This window comes from Galeopterus variegatus, unplaced genomic scaffold (genome assembly GCF_000696425.1).
Source record: "Galeopterus variegatus unplaced genomic scaffold, G_variegatus-3.0.2 Scaffold11052, whole genome shotgun sequence".
NCBI lineage: Eukaryota > Metazoa > Chordata > Mammalia > Dermoptera > Cynocephalidae > Galeopterus > Galeopterus variegatus.
This window is the reverse complement of record NW_007737163.1, coordinates 37725-43292: the sequence shown is the minus strand read 5'-3', so window position 1 is coordinate 43292 and position 5568 is coordinate 37725. Positions and strand designations below refer to the sequence as shown.

The window sequence follows — 5568 nt, the reverse complement described above, 5'->3', positions numbered from 1 at the left end:
CCTGTCTAGTCCTTCGAATCCGAACCCTCGGACGGGAGCGCCGCCGCACTTCCCAAGCGGCGCACTATCCAGTGCGCCACCGGGCCGGCCCAAGAATGAGTAGATTTTTAAAAATCAGAAAGGATATGAAAGATTTGAACAACAAGATTAACACACAGGTTTTCATGGACATATAGACAGTAGACTACGTGAGCGTCTCTCTCTCTCTCTCTCTCTCTCTCTCTCTCTCTCTCTCTCTGCTCCACCATTTTCTGCCATGTGAGACCCGTGGGTCATTGTCACCACCACCAAGGCCTTCATCAGCTGTGTTCCCTGGACTTTGAACTTCCCAGTATCTAAAATCGTAAGCAATAAATTTTGTTTTCTTTATAAATTACTCGGTTCCAGGTATTTTGTTATAAGTAACAGAAAGAGACTAACACATCCCCTATGCCCCAAATTTATATGTTGAAACCCTAATCCCCAATGTTAGAGTATTTGGAAGTGAGGGTCTTTGCAAGGTCATGAGGGTGAAGCCATCATGATGGGATTAATGTCCTTATAAGAAAAGGCAGGAGAGAGGTGATCTCTCCACCATGAGAAGTTACAACAAGAAGGCTGCTATCTGCAAACCAACAAGAAGACCATCACCAGACAACAAATCTGCCAGCCTTGATCTTGAACTTCTCAGCCTCCAGAACTGTGAGAAATGAATGTTTATTTTTTAAGCCTCCAGTCTATGGTATTTTGTTATAGGAGCCCAAGCTAAGACAAACACAAAGTACAAATTTGGGTTTTGTGTTCATTAATAGAAAATGGAATCAGTCCACCCAGTGTGTGATTAAACTCATCACAGTTTGACTATACAAAAGAAGTTGGAATTTGAGATTGCCAAATAAGGACCATGGAGAGAAGGATAAGTGCATCAAGGGTATTTGCAAGGATATGTTCATAGTGATGAACCATGGAATCTGAATTAAGACAGAGGTCTTAAAAATCTAAGGTCAAGACAAGATTAATAGCACCTCCTTCCCCAGAAAAGAGTGGTGGAGTCAATGGATGACCTTGATGAGGTCAAAAGCTGTAATTGTGGGAGTTCAGCAAATGACCTCGAAGTAAAGGAGACAGGTAATTTAAAGTGAGCTATTTGAATCTTAGATGCCAGGGATAGGTGGTATCAATTGCTGAGAGGTTACCAAGTGTGACTTTGGAAGTAGGCTGCTAATATAGAGTGGTAGAAAAAGGACAATAGTAATGATGAGGTCAAGGGACTGAGAGACAGAATAGATGGACAGTGGATTCATTGGGAATGATGGCAGTAGTGTAAAGAAGAGTGTGAGCAAGTGGCATAGATGAGGACAAGAAACAAGGAGATTGATGAGTGATAGCACCACAATGGAGGATAAAGTAGCACACCACTTCCATGAGCCTCAGTAGGACAGGAAAGGAAGAAAAGTAGTCTAAAAGCTATAATGGGACTACTATCCCTCTCTTAGACCTGAAGTACAAAAGGTATGAGAAAACCACCACCACCATAAAAACCAAAGGCCTTCTCTTGAGAAGTTTATATCAGTTTTCAGGCAGTGACTGGGGTAAATATCATATGAGGCATGGTAGGATGACTTGTGAAGTCTAAAGGACTATGGGCTCTCAGTTTCCTTAATTTTTCAGGAAAAATTTTTCATATTCTTTCTAAAGTAAAGGGATAAAACTTGATGGGCTATAAGGTTCTTTCAATCTCTGAAATATTCCATGTATCATTTCTTTAAATATCTATGATTGAACAATGTGTATTAACAGCATTAATATTTCCATGATCTGTGATATCATGTCTTGACTCAAATCTCTATTCTATACACTTAAGTTTATTTTTTTATTGATTAAACCAATGTCTTTTATTGTTAAACCAATTATTGGAAACCAAAAGCAGCCTAGCTAATATAGTCCCTTTTGGATTAAAGTAAAAGTCTCACATTCACCTTCAGTGTTCTTTAGTTTTTCAAAATAAATTTAGTGACTCAAACGACAGCATTGGTAAGTTTGTCATCTGAGCTGCCAGACCATACATGCCACTAAGTGGGCCCCTGCTGTGTAATACCCCCAGCTTTGGGGGAGGACCAGGGGCTCTTGTCTGCTGTTCAGAGCCTTCACCCATCATGCCTCTGTCCATCTTTCAAGCCCAGGGACCCAGTGTTCACCCCACAAGACCCAGGCAGGAGTGCCTTGGACAGGGAAGGAAGGTGCAGCCCTGACCACACTGAGAACAGCTCCCTTAAGGGGGGGTGGAGGTGGACCCGTATAGTGGATTGAATTATGTCCCCACAAACCTCACTGAAGCTTGAATTGTGTCCCATGTTTCTTAAATTAGAAGCTTAATCCCCACTGTAATGCTGAGGGTGAGAGATCCTATTATGGTAATTGTAAGGTAGAGCCTTGAAGAGGTGATTGGATTGTTAGGACTGTGCAGTAGTGAATGGATTAAAAATGGTGGTCAGGGCCGGCCCGGTGGCGCACTGCTGTAGTGCGCCGCTTGGGAAGCGCGGCGGCGCTCCCGCCGAGGGTTCGGATCCCACATGCAGACCGGTTCCCGCTCACTGGCTGAGCGAGGTGCGGGGGCGACACTGAGGGTTGCGATCCGTTGCCGGACACGGAAAAAGACAAAAACAAACAAAAACAAAAAAAAAATGGTGGTCAGGGGCGTTGTTCTGAGGGCTTTAAAAGAAGAGAAGATTCTGTCTCTCTCTCTCTCTCTCTCTCTGCTCTCTCTGCTTCCACCATCTTGCAATGTGAGACCCCTGGGTCACTGTCACCACCACCAGATGGAGTTTGGACTTCCCAGCCTCAAAAACTGTAAGCAAGTAAATTTCATTTTCTTATAAATTACCCAGTTCCATGTATTTTGTTATAAGCAACAAAAATGAACTAATACAACCTGCAGTCTCCTGCAGGTGGCTTCGTTCCAGCCTCTGCCCTCCTTTGGGGGTCCTCCTCCAAGCTTAGATGACCTCTAGTGTCCACGCACAGGGCAGGGTGGAGGAAGAACCCGTGCCACCCACCTCACATCTCTGTCCCCTCCCTGGCATCATGAGGTTTCCTCTCAGGCAATGAGAGGTGTGCAAAGTGAAAGCTCCTGTACACAGGCGGCCCAGGAAGTGTCCAGGTATGGTGGCATAAGCCGTGTCCTAGCTCTGACACTGCCTTGCCTAGTCACCTGTCAGCCCTAATGGGTAAGAACCATCTGCTTCTGGGAGGAGAAAACAAGCAGACAGGGTGCCCCAGAGAAGAGCTGTGTCACCTAGGGCCAAGACATCCCATCTGTGAGCCACAGTTAGCCATCACTTCACCTCTGGCTTTAGTTTGTTTAACACAAGGAGGAGGATCACTGCATAGACTCCCCACTCTGGGCTAGGGTAAGGACAAAGGAAACTGACTTAGGTCAGAGGAGTGGCTTTCACTGTAGAGTCAATGGTTGGGGGACCAAAGTGGCACAGGGACTTGCCTAACGACACAGCACAGAGCTGGGGTTACTTTTTGACTCCTCGGCCCCCAACCTGCTTTTCCTTCCTTGAGCATACACTGGCTGCAGCAGCTGAGGAGTCCTAGGGCTGGCTGTCATTTGGCCTCCTGCCTAGGTTAAGGTTAATTGAAGGCAATGCCAGACCCGCCAGAGGTCAGGTGACAGGACTGGACAGCAGGGGCCAGCTGGTTCCCCTTTCAGCTTGGGAGGGAGTCGCTTAAGGGTTTATTCTCAGTGGGCTAAACATGAAACACTATAAAGCCCATCCCTCCAAACAGCCCCTTTCTCCTTCTCACACTAAGGCACTGCTAGAAGCTGGCTGGACTCAGATACTGGCTTGCCCACTTGACTTCTAGCTGCCTCCAATGTGCTGTCTCACCTATTCTGTGGGGTATGGGAGCAAACCCAGGTCAAGTGCCAAGTGGTGCCTAGTACCTAGCAAGGGGCAGGTATAAGCCAGCTATTATTAGTATGAGCCAAACTGCAACATGAGAACACATTTAATGCAACATGCAGCTGAGGCCTGGCCTCGGGCTCCTCCAGAGGAGGAGAATGCTATTTGGAGAACCCCTTCTCCACAGCCTCAGTCACTTCAAGGTGCCAAAAGCAGCTGGCCAAGCATTCGATGTCATCCAGCGTCAGGCAGCTCAGAGACCTCTCGTAATCCCTCTGTAGTTGTTGCAGGACTCTGCTGGCATCTTCTGCACTGAAGTAGCGAGCCAAGACTTTAGAGATCAGCTGCCAGACGGGTAGGGGTGGGGAGGTGGCCAGTCTCTGGGCTGTGCCTTCTTCCAGTAACACCTTCTCCAGAGGTTTGATCACTAGGCTGAGCTTGGAATTGGGCCCAATGCTGTAATCCAACAGTCGTTTCCCATCTGCCAGGACCATGCCCTTGAACAGCAGCCACTGCTAGCACACAGAGACGTTCAGCTTCTCTGAGACCAGGTGTTTCAGTGTCGACCCCAGCTCGTCCTCCGGCACCTGCAGGCTGCATTCGCGGCCCTGGAGCACCTTCACCGTCAACTGCACGGTGGTCACAGCAGCTTCCACTATGGCCAACGCGCACCCCAACCGTCCCCAGCCACGCGGCGCCGCCCCGGGCTCGCGCAGTAATTGCCAGCCGCGCCAGAAGCAGCGAGAGGGGATACGCTCAAGTTTAAAAGAGCATATGGCCATAATGTTAGGTGGTTTGAACAAATTGTTATTTTTTATTAGGTCCTAATACTAAATTTTATGAGGTTTCATCTTTGATTTGTTCTTGCCAATCTCTGCAATTCTACAAGGGATTTTACACACATATCATTTGACCTTGATTTTTTTTAGCTGCTAATTTTAATGCTCAGTTATCAGTTGCCATGTGCAAAGCAGTGACAAGCTCTAATTGTCTTTATGTCTTATCTGAGTGGCCTCCACTTTCCCCTTTAAAACAGATAATATTCTGAGTGCGTAAACATTACAAGTGAATCCAAATTCTGCCAAGTTCCAAATAATGGCAGTGTAGCTGTGAGCAAGTACACTCTCAGCTTCCTCATCATTTTATAAAGGTATTTTCTAAATCGGTGTTTTTTGAGCTGCAGATTAAGACCCACTAGTGAATTGTAAAATTGATTTAGCATGTCAAAAGCAGCATTTTTGAGGAAATAATCCAGAATATAAAAATAGAGAATATTAGAGTGCGCATAAGAATTATTTCTTGAAACTTATTTTCATTATATACTTAGCTATATGTATATGTAGCTATTTACATATATGTTTTATATATACTATATATGTACACACATATGTGAGCATATATGTTTGAGTATACCAGATAACTATGTAAAATTCATTTCTTACTGTGGGTTGTGGTCAAAAAGTTTGAAAAATACAGGTTTAAATAGTATCTCAGGTTCCTTACAGTTTTAAATCCATATAGCAAAATATGCAGATAAGACTTCTACTTCCTAGTTTAGAATATACCGAGGTCCCTCTTCACACATTGAGAAAGCAAGTATATTAGTCAACTTTGCTGTAAAACACACAATCTCAAAAATCTCAGTGGATAACAACAAACACTTATTTCTTGCTCATAT

General features: G+C 45.0%; 1 pseudogene; it reads right to left on the bottom strand.

Annotated features, from left to right (window-relative positions):
- Window positions 1–4051: 4051 nt before the first annotated feature.
- LOC103610384 lies at window positions 4052–4672 on the bottom strand (annotated as a pseudogene).
- Between the last annotated feature and the right edge of the window lie 896 nt (window positions 4673–5568).